The sequence below is a fragment of the Orcinus orca genome, chromosome 1 (assembly GCF_937001465.1).
Source record: "Orcinus orca chromosome 1, mOrcOrc1.1, whole genome shotgun sequence".
NCBI classification, from domain to species: Eukaryota; Metazoa; Chordata; class Mammalia; order Artiodactyla; family Delphinidae; genus Orcinus; species Orcinus orca.
Genome location: NC_064559.1, coordinates 99,326,462 through 99,344,173, shown reverse-complemented (window position 1 = coordinate 99,344,173; position 17,712 = coordinate 99,326,462). Strand labels below are relative to the sequence as shown.

At 43.8% G+C, this 17,712-nt stretch overlaps 1 non-coding gene across 1 annotated transcript in view; it reads left to right on the top strand.

Annotated features, from left to right (window-relative positions):
* The first annotated feature begins 49 nt into the window (after positions 1–49).
* LOC105748829 (uncharacterized) overlaps positions 50–17,712 on the top strand; it is a 51,587-nt gene continuing 33,924 nt past the window's right edge. Inside the window, exons 1-5 of the transcript XR_007470522.1 lie at positions 50–210; positions 4,732–4,854; positions 5,791–5,832; positions 10,442–10,493; positions 12,310–13,488. This is a non-coding gene — a transcript (uncharacterized LOC105748829). The remainder of the gene's footprint in view (positions 211–4,731; positions 4,855–5,790; positions 5,833–10,441; positions 10,494–12,309; positions 13,489–17,712) is intronic.

Sequence of the window (17,712 nt, the reverse complement as noted above, 5' to 3'; positions counted from 1 at the left end):
AAGAACGCAGGGAAAGCTAGATAGAGAGAGCACGATGATGGCAGTGAGAGGGCACAGGCGCTTGCGCAATAGGGTGGCCGCTCCCGGCCGCGTGCAGCGCGAACCTCCGCGCAAGCGCCAAGGCTGGGGCAGTTGGCCGACATGCCACTGCGCATGTGTACCAACTACAAGGGTTGGTGCTGGGGTTGAGGCTTTCGATTAACACCGCAGGTGAGGTCCTTAAACTCTTGCGTCTCAGCTCCTCTCGGGTTCCGAAGGTCAAGAAAAGCGTAACAGTTTCCACGCTTTAGTTCCAGCCTTAGCAACCGGGAGGGATGGAGGGGCGGGGCTTAAACCGGTGGTTGAGGGAAGACCTGGCCCGTGTGATGCGGGGTGAAATGGGAGTTGTAGTCCGATCGGACTGGGCTGGGCGGTTAACTATTCTTCCGGGCACGCTGGGAATTGTGGTTTATTGTCTCTGACTCGTTGCTGTGCGTGGACCTTCACCTTCTTAGGTAAATGTGTTCTGCTGAGGCTGTGAACGGTACCGGAGGGTGATGGCTTACTTTTTCCCCGAGTTATCCTATCTAAAACACTTTTTCAAGTGTTCCCTGTAGTGCTCTAAGATTTTTTTTCTCCACGCCCATTCCCTCCTCTGCCCTCCTCATCTCCTCAGCTACCGGTGCGTTAGAGATGTTGGGAAGCCAGAGTTTTTAAATTACAAGACAGGAAAAGGACGGATATTACAGAAATTAAAACGAGGAGAGAACACAGAATATTTGCCCGTTCATAGGAGATTCTTAAGGTTTGGGCATGGTTACAGTACTATTTTGTCCGGGAAAAAAGGCTGCAGTGCTACTAGAAACAGCTGTTTTCCAAACTAATGAAGGGGCTGTGAGACCAAGATCAATTCAAGAACAATTACTTATATTTGGCCATGAGATAGAACAGTACACCCTTTCACATTTTTTCCTCCCCAAATTGGAACAGCCTGAGCCCTGCTGGGGAGAACTTATGAAGTTGTTAATAGTAAAATAATAGCATGGGTTGTCAGTGGTCATGTGATTCTTTCCCAGGGCACCACACTTCAGATGGAGCAGCATTCTAGTCATCCTACTAACAGAAGAGGTGTGTGTCAGAGGCCCTGCTTCCTCTCCCTTAAAACCAGATCTCTTTGGGCTTCCCTGGTGGCGAAGTGGTTGAGAGTCCGCCTGCTGATGCAGGGGACATGGGTTCGTGCCCCGGTCCGGGAGGATCCCACATGCCGCGGAGCGCCTGGGCCCATGAGCCATGGCTGCTGAGCCTGCGCGTCCGGAGCACAGGCTCTGCAACGGGAGAGGCCACAACAGTGAGAGGCCTGCGTACCACAGAAAAAACAAAAACAAAAACTAAAACAAAAAAACCCAGACCTCCTTAATTGCTCAGCTTGTGGGAAAATGAAGCTAGTTGTATGTATGTTTTTTCCTATTACTTATTTAATTGGAAAGTATTTGTATTTGTTCCGCATTTCCCACTAAATGGAAACATTCCTGTATTCCCAGTGGCTAGAACTGGATCTGTTAAATAATAGATGCTCAATAATTTTTTAATATATTTTAATAAATTTTTAAATTTATTTTTGGCTACTTTGGGTTTTAATTGCTGTGGACAGGCTTTCTCTAGTTGGTGGTGAGCGGCGGCTGCTCTTCGTTGCCCTGTGTGGTCTTCTCATTGCAGTGGCTTCTCTTGTTGCAGAGCATGGCCTCTAGGCGTGCGGGCTTCAGTAGTTGTGGCTCACGGGCTCTAGAGCACAGGCTCAGTAGTTGTGGCGCACAGGCTTAGCTGCTCTGCAGCATGTGGGATCTTCCCAGAGCAGGGCTTGAACCTGTGTCCCCTGCATTGGCAGGCAGATTCTTAACCACTGTGCCAACAGGAAAGTCCCAGGTGCTCAATAATTATATGTTGAATGAATATATTAATTATTCCTTTGTATCTCCTCTTAATACTTAGAACAGAAGACATATTGTTGGCTAGAGTGAACAGATACTCAGACTGAGTGGGACAGTCCCACTTGGTGGCCAGGGAAGTGCCTGAGACCATCTGACTCCAGAGCCTATTCCCTTAACTGTTAGGTGGGGTAGATTACTCTATCTGAGAGGCTTGCTCTCTCATAACTTGAACATAAATGAACTAGCTCTTCTCACAGATTATATTGTGCAGTGGTAAGGAGCATGACTGGAGTCTATAGGCCTGGATTTGATTCCGCCATTGGCACATACTCATTGTGGAATCTTGAGCAAATTTCCTAACTTAAGTTTTCTCAAAAAAAATGCAGATAAAGCTACCTACTTCATAGGGCCATTATGAGAAATGTATAAGATAATGTATGTAAATCACTTTTTATTATTTTCTCTGTTCTGCTTCCTTTTGCTGCTCCCCGACCTCATCCTCTGTTATACATTGTCCAGTCAGAAATATTGTTCCTTTAGTATGGACTGTGTGTAACATACTCATCAAACCTTAGAATTCAGTAGAAAATGCATCCTCATACACCTAGGAAGGGCCCAAATTAGAAGTGCATTTGCATGGAAGTTCACAAATTTTTCAAATGGTGAGAAGAATCTTGAAGCCTGAGTTTCACCTTCTAGCTCCTTACCATGCTGAATGAGCCATCAAATGTGGTGATGACTCTGGAGCAGGAGTGAGGAGAAGTTGGAAGACCTACGGTAGGGCTCAGAAAAATCCACAAACCCAGGGCAAAAACATGGATTTCCCTCACCAAGAGTAACTGATGGTGCTTGATCACTTAATGACTGTCTAAACGGCAATACTGTCAGTTCCATGAGAATAGCAACCATGGCTGTTTAGCTCACTGTGGTATCTTCAGTGGCTGATACATTGCAAGCACTTAACTGTCTCTTACATGTATGAGTAAATGAATTCAATTTTTTAATCCTTTTTTGATCTCATTATGATAGTGAATAATGGATTCCTCACTGTCTCAACCCCTTTAATTCTTTCATAGAACCAGCTGTTCTGCCTTTCCATCCATTGCTCCTCTGTCTACTTTGCCACTTCCTTTTCATCTTCCGAACTCCCGAGGAGGAGTTCCCCAAAGGTCCAGTTTTCTCTCACAGTCTTTGACCTTGGAGAGCTAATGTATTTTTGCAGTTCCTTCATCACCTCTTTGTGACTGGCCTGGCAGTTTGACCTTTCACCTGAGCTCAGTGCCTTCTCTCTGGCAGTTTTTCTAGGCATTTCTATTTGGACTGTCTTGTCTCACCTCAGATCCAATATGTCCAAAATGTGATTTATGTTAATATGACATTACCCCAACTCAGATTCCCTTGAGTGAGAAAGGAAATTCAGAGGCTTGTGCAGTTGGGAGGTTGCTGAGGTAGTCAGAGAGTAGGAAGAAGAGCTACCAGTACCACAGGGACTGGAACTGGGGATTCAGTGCCTGTAGCTATCTGCCCATCTCTCCATCTTTCTCCTGCACTCTCTCTTCTCTCTAGTCTCTTGCTTGTATCTGCTTCTCATAGCATGCTAGCCAAATTCAGTAGCTTTCATTGACCCCAAATTTACATCTTCCCAACCTAGCAAATCAGAGGAAAGCAAGCTTTGACACAGAATCTATATATCAATGCCAAGGAATGACTGGCCCAGTTTGCCTCATGTGCTTACCCCTTCAATCAGTCACACTTGCCAAGGGGGATAGGATACCATGATTGCCCTGTATTGGGTCACATGCCTATTCCCATTGGAATATGGAGAGGGGTCTGATGTATGTATGACCTGGAATCTGAGGAAAGAGTAGTTTTCTAGAGAAAGGGTTGCCCAGTAGACAGAAATGACATATGTCTCCTATAGGACTCATGATTTTCTCCCTACAAATCAAATTTTCCTTCTAACGTAACTATTTTTGCCAAAGGTAATCTGTTTTCCCCTTCGAGAATTTCCATGTCCAACCCATTTTAATCCCAGTGGATTAATTAAAGTAGAAATTTTATCATATTTTCTAATCCTAAAAGGCTCAGTGACTTTCTGAGAAAGTCTCAGATTTGCTATTGGAAAGGGTCTTCCATGACCCATCCTGCTTTCCCACTCTCCACCCTCTAATTCTGGCCACTTTCTTAGGGCTCCTCATCCTTCTGGCCATATTCTTGCTTCCTTGCCTTTGCTCACGCCATCTTTTTTTTCTCCCACTTGAAATATCTTTTCCACTTATCCAAAGCTTCCGGTTTTCAAGGTCCAATAAATATCCTCCACCTGCCTGGAGTCTTCTTTGACTGTTGTACTCATATTGATATCTTACCCCATTTCAAAAACATTCATTTTTACATTTAATCACATCTTAGTGTAACTAAAAGATAAAAGGACTTACTTTCACCCAAGACTGTCAGACTCATTGTTTATGTCCTGTGTTTTTATATCACCATTTCACCAGTGTCTGATTCGTCTCCCTAAGTAGGTATTAAACACCTAAGAAACCATGTCTTAGATGTCTTATGTATGCCATTTAGCACAGTAGTCAGCATGTAGCACAGATCAATAAGAACTTGCAGAATATAAGCAAATTAGATTTTAGCTTATCCCAACCCTGCTTGGTTTTCCTCAGTCCCACTATGTTTCTCTTTTGTCTTATATAACTTTCTTTGAAGGTATTCAGGCCAAGGTCTCAGCACCTGAATTCATAGACCAGGCACAGGGATCTAATTAGGCTGTCCCTTGTCGGAATGAACTCTGACTTAGTTGCCTCTGATTTTGTTCCAGCCGAAGAGGAAGGTAATGCTGTGCCTCTTTGTCGAGCCAAACCCACCCCCAGCTTTATTAACCTTCAAGCAAGTTCCCCACCAGCCACTTGCCTGACAATCCCGGCAGCAAAGCTGTCCTCAGGTAAGGAAGGATGCAGGGTGGATTTCCCAAATGGACTCAGCAGGGGGAAAGGTTGTATGGAGTAGGTGGCCGGAGCTGGCTGAAAATTTTATTGCTTGCTACTAATGTTAGTTGAAAAGTGGCCAGGGAAGGAAATAGTAACAGTTAGCTCAGTTTCTTTGCATTTCAGTTATTCATCTCCCATGGCGACATCAGTGGGTATTTAGCATACCTGTGGGAAGCCACACAGCACACTAGACAGTCATGACTCCTGTTTCTGAGGACCTCAGAGTTTAACAAAGAAGTCAAGACCAATAAATACACAAACAATGGATAAATAACTACCAAGGTTAACTAAGAGCTGGATGTGTATAATGTAGTTGAAAACATTAGAAAAAGAATTGATTTCAGCAAGACTGGTGAAAGTTAGACAACAGGAAGAACTTCGGGTCACTGCTGATGACCTTACTATGTCAGGTAAGAAGAATGCTGAGGCATCCCCTGAGCTCTTGAAAGGGAAGTTAGGCCTCACTCTCAGACCATTTCATTCACTCATCAAATATTTGTTGAACACTTATGCGCCAGGTACTTACTCTTCTAGGTGCTGGGGACACAATAGTGAACAAATCAGACAAAAATCTGTGCCTTCCTGGAGCCTACATTCTAGAAGAGGGAATTAGCCAACAATTATGTAACTAATTATAAAATATGCCAAATAATCATAAGTACTAAGGGAAAAATAAAGCAAGAGAGTGGGTAAAAAGTTCCAGTGGATTGGTTTCAAATAGGGTAACCAGATAGGCTTCATGGAGAAGGTGACAGCTGAGCACAGCTGCATCTGGGTTGAGTTGTGCCCGGAAAGATTAGAGCAGTCATCTTATTAGAGCCCTTCCCACCTCAGTACAATTATAAAACCTCTCTTTTGTCTCCTTTGCACCTCCATTGCTCTTCCTTCAGGAATTGACCACAAGCCCAAGGAATGCCTAGGACTCCTAGAATGTATGTATGCCAGTCTCCAGCTTGAGACCCAGCTTGCCCAGCAACGGATGGCTATTTTTGAAAATTTACAAGCATCCATGACACAACTGGCTCCTGGGAGAGAAAGCCAGAACTCTTCTCTCCCAACCTTATCTTGCAATCTGTTGTTAAATCACCTGCCCCAATTCAGTAAATGAATTGTGGAACAAAGTTATCATGTATGTTTTCCCTACTCTCTTCCCAGTAAACCCTTGGTGGAATCTGGGCATATATATTCTACAAGTGGTTGGTTAGTTCACAAGTTCATAGTAGGTGCTCATTGAGTGCAAAGCACTATACAAGGCACTTGGGGATACATATTACAGAAGAGAGAGTTTTGGGGGATTTACTATCTAACAAGGCAGATAAGAAAAAGAATTCATTGTAAAATTTAGTGGTACTCTGAGGGGGAATGGAAGTTCAGAGATAGAGGTTAGTAGGATACTGGACCAATCGTGGAATCTTGCTGGAGGAAGTGGTGCCACTTGATGAAGGAACTGCATTGGATGGCATGGACGGATGAAGTAAGGTAGTTCCATGTCAGTTGGGAAGCTTGGACAAAGACCTAGAGGTAGGAGAATAAGTCATCAAAAATTAGGATAAGAGGGTTTTTTATGCCCAGAATATAGGGTATGAGGCAGAATGTAGAGCAGCTGAGAACAGACAGAGCAGCTTTCCCTGGGGAATTATTCTGGTAACAACTGTTAGAAAACTGTCTGATTTTCATTCTTTTCTTTTTAAATTAATTTTATTTATTTATTTATTTTTGGCTGTGTTGGGTCTTTGTTGCTGCACGCGGGCTTTCTCTAGTTGCGGCGAACAGGGGCTACTCTTCGTTGTGGTGCACGGTCTTCTCATTGCAGTGGCTTCTCTTGTTGCGGAGCACGGGCTCTAGGCGTGCGGACTTTAGTAGTTGTGGCACGTGGGCTCAGTAGTTGTGGCTTGCGGGCTCTAGAGTGCAGGTTCAATAGCTGTTGCACATGGGCTTAAGTGCTCAGCGGCATGTGGGATCTTCCTGGACCAGGGCTCAAACCCGTCTCCCCTGCATTGGCAGGCAGATTCTTAACCACTGCGCCACCAGGAAAGTCCCAGCTCTGATTTTATTTGAAGCACTAGAGAGCAATTGGAGGCTTTCAAATAGCAGCAAGGCACATATAATGGGCAAAACATTTTGGGGTGAAGGGAGAATGGAAGTGGAGAGGCCTGCACTAATTAATAATAGCAATCTGATACAATACTACCAGGGTCTGGATACAGGGTTTAGAAATAAAGACAGGCAATGGGTAAATCTGAGCTAAATTACAGAGAAGGACTAGCCTTGAGCTTGAAACACCAAGAGACTGCATCCTGAAATTTCTAAGTTGGGAAGTCAGTTTAGCTTTAATGAGGGTTCAAGTCCAGCCATAAGTTTTCAGTGTTTGAGAAGGGGACACCTGAGTTTGGCTTAGCCATTTGAGCTAAGGTTGAGGAATTGGGGTTGGGCATTGAAAAAATTCTGATTAAGCTATTATCCATGGAGAAAGAGAAAGAAATAATTTAAATAATTTTACAAAGATATTTGTGGATAAGTTTGGACCAAATTGTGGTGCATGGGCTTCTCATTGCAGTGGCTTCTCTTGTTGCGGAGCACAGGCTCTAGGTGCATGGGCTTCAGTAGTTGCAGCACGTGGACTCAGTAGTTGCAGCATGTGGGCTCTAGGGCACGCAGGCTTCAGTAGTTGTGGCATGCAGGCTTAGTAGCTGTGGCTCACAGACCCTAGAGCACAGGCTCGTAGTCGTGGTGCATGGGCTTAGTTGTTCCGTGGCATGTGGGATCTTCCTGGACCAGGGCTCGAACCTGTGTCCCCTGCATTGGCAGGCAGATTCTTAACCACTGCGCCACCAGGGGAGTCCCCAAAATGCAATTTTTGAATAAAATCTGAATGGGTCCCCTCTTCCCTTAGCCAGTGATCTCTCCATTCACACTTAAAATTTAAGAGTCATGCTGCCACTAGAATGGCTGTCATCAAGAAGACAAAAGACAACAGTTGCTGGTGAGGATGTGGTGACAAGGGAACCCTTATACCCTGTTGGTGGGAATGTAAATTGGTCCAGCCACTATGGAAAACAATATGGAGATTCCACAAAACATTAAAAATATATCTACCATGTGATCCAGCATTCTACTACTGGGTATATACCCAAAAGAAATGAAAACAGTATTTCGAAGAGATAAATGCATTTCCATGTTTATTGCAGTATTTGCAATAGCCAAGGTATGGAAACCACCTAAATGCCCATCAGGGGATGAATGGATAAAAACGATGTGGTATGTATACACAATGGAATATTTATTCAGCCATGAGAAAAGAGGATATCCTGCCATTTGTGACAAAATGGATAGACCTTGAGCACATTATGCTAAGTGAGATAAGTCAGATAGAGAAAGACAAGTACTGTATGATATCACTTATATGTGGAATCTAAAAAAGTCAAACAAAAAATAAAGTAAAGTAAAATGGTAGTTTTCAGGGGATGGGTGTGGGGGGATAAAAAAGTGATGTTGTCTAAGGGTACAAACTTGCAACAAATAGTAAATAAGCCATAGTGATCTTAATGCACCATATAATGAATTTAGACAACAATATTGTACTATAATTATGTAACGTGGTATCACTACAACAGCAATCATATTACAAAATATAAATATATCAAAATAACACATTGTACACCTTAAATATACACAATGTGATTTGTCAAATATATTCAATAAAAAAAGTTATAGTCACACTTAATGAAAACAAATTTCATGTTCATGGATAGGAAGACTCAACCTTTTTTTTTTTTTTTTGGCTGCACTGCCCAGCATGCGGGATCTTAATTCCACTGGACTGCCAGGGAAGTCCCAAGGGAAGACTCGATCTTGTTAAGATGTCAGTTCTTCCTGCCACTGCAATGAGAAGCCTGCGCACCGCAATGAAGAGTAGCTCCCTCTCGCTGCAACTAGAGAAAGCCCATGCGCAGCAACAAAGACCCAACACAGCCAAAAAGAAAAAGAAAAAAAGACAAATTGTACTGCCAGGGATAAAGAGGGACATTTCATAATGGTAGATAGGTTAGGATAAAATGTTATATTCAAGCAATGGAGTGCTACTTAGCAATAAAAAGGAACAAACTACTGATACATTCAACAACATGAATGAATCTCAAAAACATTACATTAAGTGATGGACATCTTGCAGAAAAGAGCACACATTGTACCATTCCATTTATTTGAAGCTCTAGAACACACAATATTAATATATGATGGAAAAAAACCTAAAAACAACAGTTGCCTCTGGGGATGGAGTGGGAATGAGAATTGACTGGGAACGGGCAGAGGGAACTTTCTGGTTGATGGCTCTATATTTTGCTATAGGGTTTGGGTTACACAGATGTATGCATTTGTCAAAACTCAACAAACGGTACACTTAAGATTTGTGCATTTCATCAGATATAAATTTTACCTTAAGAAGAACAAATATTGACCTCTAGTTAATGATATGCATACAGAAGGTTTAGGAGTGAAGTATACTGATGTCTGCAACTCACTCTGAAATGCATCAAAAAAAAATAAATAAATAGGGGCTTCCCTGGTGACACAGTGGTTGAGAGTCCGCCTGCCGATGCAGGGGACGCAGGTTCGTGCCCTGGTCCGGGAAGATCCCACATGCCGTGGAGCGGCTGGGCCCGTGAGCGGCTGGGCCCATGAGCCATGGCCGCTGAGCCTGCGTGTCCAGAGCCTGTGCTCCGCAACGGGAGAGGCCACAACAGTGAGAGGCCTGTGTACCACAAAAAAAAAAAAAAAAAAAAAATAGATGGAAGAATGGATAGATAGTTATGCAACAAATAGAATAAAATGTTATGGTTGAGTTTAGGTATTGGTAGTCCATGAGTTTTCACTGGAAAAAATTCAACTATTATGTATGTTTGAATATTTTCATAATAAAATGTTGAAAATAAGGGTCCTTATGTTTAGAGATACATACAGAAACATATACAGATGATGTCTGTGGTTTGCCTCAAAAGAACCTTGGTAGAGGGGCCTGGGTTGGGGTGTGGATGAAATAAAATTGATCATAGGTGGTTAATTGTCTTATCTGGGTGATAGGTACTTGAGACTCCAGGATAAATTCATCAATGGAATTGTTTTAAAAATGAGGTGTTTTACAGCATCGCTGCATTCTTCGTGATGAGATAATCCTAAAAATGATAACATTTGTTGTTCCTTTTTTCTTCATTTCTTCATTCATTCACTGGGTGCCTCTCATGTGGCAGGCACTGATCTTGGAGCTGGGGTTAGAGCAGTGGACAGAACAAAGTCTCCATCTCGTGGAGTTTTCATTTTAGTGCAGGGAGACTGACAGTAAGAAAACAAGTAAATACATAGTTATGTTGGATGACAGTAAGAACTATTAAAATATAGTGTAGTACACAGTTCTGCAAATGGGGCCAGGGACTCCTGAGTGTTCCTAAAACCCTTTTAGGGGATCCTTGAGGTCAAGACAATTTTTGTAGGAAGTAATACTAAGACATTATTTGCCTTCATTCTCATTCTCTCATGCGTATACAGTGGGGTTTTCCAGAGGCTACATGGATGTGATATCACAACAGATTGGATACAGGTATGAGAATCCAGTTATTTTTCTATTAAGCCAGACATTAAAGAGATATGAAAAATGTAAATAGTGCTCTCGCTAATTTTGTTTTGGATAATATAGTTATTTTTATTAAAAATATTTGTTAACATGAGGTTGCTAATGTTTTTAAATGAATACATGAATATTTTAAAATGTTCTAATTTCTAACAAAGTAAATATAGAGAGATATAACCCATATAAACAAAAGCTGTTTGGGGTCCTCAATTTTTAAGAGTGTAAAGGGGTCCTGAAACCAAAATTGTGAAAACCCTTGGTATAGTGTAATGGAGGGAAGGGGGAGATTGTGGGAGGTAAGGGAAGCGTTACTGATAAAGTAGCATTTGAGCAGAGACCTGAAGGTAGAGAGGGAATGAGCCATATAGGAGTAGAACATTCCAGGCCAAGGGAACAGAAAGTGCAAAGGCCATGAGGCATGCCTGGAATTCTGGAAGAACAGACAGATATTTGCAATGGCATGACTGCAAGGAAGAGTTGGAAGGAGGTGAGATCAGAGAGGTGATGAGAATCCCAGATGATGTGTAGGGCATTGCAGGATATTTTAAGGACTTTGGCCTTTTTTATTTTTATTTTTATTTATTTATTTTTGGCTGTGTTGGGTCTTCGTTGATGCGCGCAGGCTTTCTCTAGTTGCAGCGAGCGGGGACTACTTTTCGTTGCCGTGCGCGGCCTTCTCATTGCGGTGGCTTCTCTTGTTGTGGAACACAGGTTCTAGGCACTCGGGCTTCAGTAGTTGTGGCACAAGGGCTTCAGTAGTTGTGGCACGTGGGCTCTAGAGCGCAGGCTCAGTAGTTGTGGCGCATGGGCTTAGTTGCTCCGCGGCATGTGGGATCTTCCCAGACCAGGAAGATGAACCTGTGTCCCCTGCATTGGCAGGCAGATTCTTATCTACTGCGCCACCAGGGAAGCCCAGGACTTTGGCTTTTACTCTGAGTGAAATGGGAAACCATTGGAGGATTGTGAAGAGTCATGTGATCAGAAATACATTTATTTTGACAGGATGACTCTAGCTCCTGTGTTGAGAATAGATTGTGTAGAGGCAAGGGAGGAGGAGGAGGTTATTTTAATAATCCGAGCAAGAGGTGAAGGCAGCTTGGACCAGGGTCGTAGCTACGGAAGTAGTGAAAAACGTTTAGAGTCTGAATATATTTTGAAGGTATAGGTCTCAGGATTTGGTGATGGATGGATATGATGTATGAGAGAAAGAGAAGTCAAGGATGACGCTAGATTTTTGACCTGAACAGCTGGAATGATAGAGTTGTCATTTATGAGATGGAGAAGCCTGGGGGAGGAATAGGAAGGGGTGGATGCAGAAGCAAGGTTCTGACTGTGTTAGATTTGTGATGCTTGTTATGTATTTAAGTGGAAATGTCCACCAGGCAGTTAGATACATGACTTAAATTCAGGGGGGAGGCTTGGGAGGAGATAAAAATTCCATAGACATCAGTATATTAATGATATTGAAAGCCACAAAACTGGAGGAGATCACCTAGAGAATGAAGAGGCAGAGAATAGAGCTCTGGGCACCACAAGGCTAAGAGTTCCATGAGAGGAAGAGCTACTCTCAGGCTCTGCTGTCCTTAGCTTTGACTGGAAAGGCTAAGGTAGTGTTAGATGAAAACATCTTCAAGAATGAAAGAACCAAATTACCCTTCTTTCACTGTTAGGAACGTAATTTGATTACTAGAAACAAAAGTTACTTTAATTATTTTCCCAAATTTTCCACCAATATTTTCTTTCCCGTACTTCCTTGTCTCTGATTTTCCAATCTTTCTCCTTCCAGGCCCCTGATCAACCAAGCCATTCACCACTACCGTCCAGAACTCCATGTATACTCGACCTCAGGCCACTTCTGCCATACAAAGTAAACGACTGACTAGGTGTGATGCTCAAGGCTCTGGTCCGGGAAGGATCTCCCTCCATGGTGTCCTTTAGGGCCACCCCTGAGTAAGGCTGTGATACGGCAGCAGCCCATTTACAGCTAGCCCCAGTGTATCATGTTGACCCATCTCTGGACCAGACTGGGTTTTTGTTTTAACTTTGATTTACAGAGAATTTAGAACATACACATAAGTAAATAGTATATGAACTCCCATCTATCCCTAACTCAGGCTTAACCATGGCCATTTCTGTCCCATTCATCTCCCCTCTCATGATATTTTAAACAAGTTGCACACATTACATAATTTCACTGTAAATATTTTAGTATGTATCACTAAAATATAAATGCTTTTGAAAAATGACATTATTATTGCACTTGAAAATAGCAATAATACCTTAATATCAAATATATAGGAAGTGTTCAAAATCAGACCTGAGTTTTTGTTCCTCTGTCAGTTGGTCTTGGAAAGTTTCCCACGAGGCCATAAATATAAGTTGAGGGAAAAGCACTGGCGCAAAGGACATAGACAGTCTGGACCACCAGTTGATGTAATTAGCATGGGTCTTTTGGCTCTGCTCAGGCCTAATCCCAAATATGCCATTTTCCCATTGTACAATTGATTGCTGCTGTGCCCCCCCAATCTTATGACTCAGTGGATCTGATAATACCCAGTCAAGATGAGTAGCTCTGGATGAATAGTCACTCGATGTCCCATAGTCAGTGCTGGGTCTGTGCTCAAGCCCTATAGCCCATTTTTCAAATGATAACATTCTCTTTCACAGTAGGCAGAGTTTGGCCCCAGAACCCTGAGTCTGTGTTACAGCCCTCCTATTGGGGCTTTTTAGAGACTCTCTACAACGTTCTAATCCACTGTAGAGGCCTTTGGATTCATTGTGTTTTTTGTGTGTCATGTGGCTTTAGTGGCAGGACAGCTTCAATCATAGCCTGGACATGCCATAGAGCTCTCTCTTGCTTTGAACCCCACTCAAAACTGATAGCCCTTCAGGTCACAATAAATGGTTTGGAGCAATATTCCCATGTGTGGGATATGTTGCCTCCAGAATCTAAAGAGTTCTGCCAGTTACCATTCTTCTTAGTGGTAGGGGACACAAAATGCAACTATTTGTCCTTCACTTTAGGGGAGATGTTCTGGCATACCTCAGATTATTGGATCCCTAAAAATGTCTTCAATGTTGCAGTGTTGGAGGACAGAGGGAATGAAAAGCACCCACCAAACTGAGAAGGCATCTTGAGACGGAAAAACGAGGCAGCTCCGTATAATCAGTGGATCAGTGGGTGGGATTGGGATCGAGCTGCTTTCCATACCACAGAGGGGCCATTGGGATAATTTTATAGTTAACCTAGGGTATGGGGGTATGTGCTTGGAAACACATTGTGAATGGGTAACTAGTCTTGTGGGCACTGGGAATATGTCAGGGAAGGTTTTTCATCATTGTTTGGGGACTAACAGAGCATAGAGGCTACCTAGTCCGAATGATCATTAGGAAATATCTATTAAATACAAAGCCCTTGATGACAGAGAAGTGATTCACTGCACACTACAGTCCTGGGTAGGGTCAGCGAAAGGTCAGGAGAAACTGTAAGGGCCCAAGATGGCGTCAGTCACACTAACAGCCATACGGTCAGGAGCCTGAACCTTCTAGTCTTACTAAACTACTTACCACTTCATGATCATCAAGTCCAATTAGTAAATCATCAATATAGTGGACAGGCATATGTTGGGCAGCGCGTCAAGACAATTGATTTCCCTTCAGACTCTATTGGTTAGAGAACAGGAGAGTTAGCATGATCTTATGGCGAGACAGTGATTGTGTACTGCTGTCCTCATATAAAGGCAAATTGCTTTAAACCATCCTTACCAAGGAGGATAGAGAACACACTTGCCAGACCAGTAGTCACATATCAATGCTAGAAGCTGGCCAGTAAATATACCACATTCAGTATGGCAGCTATGATTGGGGCTACCACGTGGTTAAATTTATGGTAACCCATTATCATCCACTCTGTTTGGCTTCTGCAGGAGCCAGACAGATGAACTGAATAGTATATGAACCCTTATGTATCCATCACTTTATCCCAACAAAACTACCATCCCTGTATCCTTTAAGTATTTGATGGTGGTGCTGATCTCTGCAAGGGGAGAGGGTTGCTTCTGCTGACCTGGAGTGTTCAGATGAAGCTGGAGGTTCAGCATTCTCAGGTTCATGCGCACAGATGTCTCATTCCAGGTCTTTGAGTCTTACTCTTTTCCTATCAGGGTCCTGACTTTGATATAGGAGACCTGTTGGTGCTGTGCATTCAGTCTCCTTTGCTGTTCTGCTACCCTCAGTTAGATCCTGTATCTGATATTCTCACTGTCTGCCCTGCAACTTAGATGAGAGTCTCCTTAGACATTGCCAAAGAGGCTCTCTGACTTTCGTGGTATGCCTTGAGTTGTTAGTTAGTTGACCTGAGCCTATAATTTTCTTTTTTTTGAAGGCTTCCAAAGCAGTTAAAAGCCAGCCAATCCTTATAAATTACCATTGCCCCCATGCCATTAAAGGGTCATAGCTATCACAAATGCCAACACTTCACCTTTTACCACATCCCAGTCCACCACGGGTGAGAATCTTAGTTATTTGATGCTGTTATACACCAGGAATTACCAGCAGTGGAATCCTTTTTGCCATCTGACTAAAAAGTGATCCAGCTCCAAAATCCCATCCTGATAGTCTTCATTCTAGTCTAGAAGCAGTTGTTTTAGCCAGTTTCTCCCCAAAGCAAAGCCTGAATCAAGTGTTTTTCATGCAGGTAGTTTGTTTGGGAATGAGATCCAGAGAGAAGGTATGCAGAACAAGCGGAGTGGACAGGGAAGAAGGGAAAGATGATATAAAGATGCATCATTCAGTTGGCCACCACTACAGGTGACTCATGCTCAGTCCCACAGGACCTTTTGAGGAGCCTCATGAAATGGATCTCAGAACCATTTCTGAGAAATGAAAAGAGATAATGAAAAGGGGAAATGTATCTATTGGCTCCTGACCCCTGCTGATCAAGAGTGCCCCACTCTTGTTAACTCCCTGTCTTAATCAGTCTAGGATGCTATAACAAAGTACCATAGTGGTGATCATTTTGTAATGTATAAAGATACCGAGGGAATTCCCTGGCAGTCCAGTGGTTAGGACTCCATGCTCTCAGTGCCGAGGGCCTGGGTTCCATCCGTGGTCAGGGAACTAAGATCCCGCAAGTCACACAGCATGGTCAAAAAATCAAAACAAGGGGCTTCCCTGGTGGCGCACTGGTTGAGAGTCCGCCTGCCGATGCAGGGGACACGGGTTCGTGCCCCGGTCCGGGAAGATCCCACATGCCGCGGAGTGGCTGGGTCCGTGAGACATGGCCGCTGAGCCTGCGCGTCCGGAGCCTGTGCTCCGCAACGGGAGAGGCCACAACAGTGAGAGGCCCGCGTACCACAAAAAAAAAAAAAAAAAAAAAATCAAAACAAGACAAAATAAAATAAAATACAAATCGAATCACTATGTTGTACACCTGAAACTAATATAATATTGTAAGTCAGTTATACTTCAATAAACAAACAAAAAACAGAAAAACAAAGTACCGTATAGTGAGTGGCTTATAAAAAACAAATTTAATCTCATAGTTCTGGAGGCTGGAAGTCTAAGATCAGGGTGTCAGCCTGGTCGAGTTCTGGAGAGGGTCCTCTTCCAACTTCTTGTATCCTCACATGGTGAAAAGAGGGTGAGAGAGCTCCTGGGGTCCCTTCTGTTTTTTTTTTTTTTTTGCGGTACGCGAGCCTCTCACTGTTGTGGCCTCTCCCGTTGCGGAGCACAGACTCCGGACGCGCTCCGCGGCATGTGGGATCTTCTCGGACCCGGGGCACGAACCCGTGTCCCCTGCATCGGCAGGCGGACTCCCAACCACTGCACCACGGGGGAAGCCCTGCGCCACCAGGGAAGCCCTCTGGGGTCCCTTTTTAAGAGAACTAATCCTGTTCACGGGGGCTCCACCCTCATGACCTAATCAACTCCCAATGTACCACCTCCTAATACCATCACATTGAGGGGGTAGAGTTTGGAGTTTCAGTTTCAACTTAGAGTTTCAGTTTCAGTTTAGAATTTTGGGAGGCTACATTCAGTCCCTAGCACCCCCATGCTTCCAGTTTACACATGCATAAGTCTTTGTAGGTTCTTGCAAAGAAGCCCCAGGGCAATAAATGGGAGGGGTGGCACAGATTCCAAGGAGAGACACTGACAGGTTGTACCTGCACTTAGCTGGTTGAAGCTTGTATGAAACTGTCACCGCAGCATTAGCTGGAGCAAGAGGTAGGGTCCAGAGAATTTACAGAATAGTTGCCTGTTATAACACGTGATAGTGCCTTTGGGACATCCTCATGACCGTGTCTCAGAGGGAATTGCAGGGAGGGGTATGGGAGAAGAAAGATGGCTGGTGTGCCTGAGCGGCATTCCCCCAGTGTCCTTCTCCTCCTGGCTTTCCCCTCAATGGGGCTGAGATTTCACTAACTACTGTTCTTCTTCCTTCTTACCTGACTGTGTATCCTAGAGATACTAGATTTTGCCATTACTTCCTCTCCAGGGCTTGATTCCTTTTTGGGTTCTGGGGCCTTTCTAATTGCTCTGAGGCCAAGAGAAAGGCCCGGAGAAAAATCTCTGAGGGGAGCCTGGGTCCCTCCTTCTCTTCTACACTGGGGCAGAGGGGGTGGGATGGAAACCCTGGGATCCTCACAGCCTTCTAGTCTCATCCAGAACCTCCAGCGCAGAGTGCTAAACTACCTCCCTGCAAATAAGCCCTCTGCTGTGGGCTTCCTCTGACACAGGGTTTTGGTTTTCCCTTCCCTTTACCACTGACACATTGGCATTTTTCCACTGAATGAACAGTGGTGCCCAGACTGACATCTTCTGCTCAAGCCTGCTTTGCCACCACTTTCTTCTCTGGGTGAGCTGGGCCAACTCTTGCCTGGCAGGTCCTTCCCTCTGTGTACTGACACTGACTCCTGGGGATGGGATGAAAGCCAAGTGGATGGCAGGGTCCCATAAGTGAAGACCTCATAAAGCAGGCAGTAGGGTCCTAAGGACTCAAGTAGTCGATTTTCTGAGACAGGAGGTGATGGGTGCATCTGATTCAAGGACTACTGTTTGCTGCCAAGCTGAACACTTACTGAAAAAGTCTGAAGATGGGTAGTTTTTGTTTTGGATTTTTCAGGAAGTGAGACACTAACAAAGAAGTGAAACCATTCTGTGATCTCAGGTTTGACTGGTTTGACTGGTT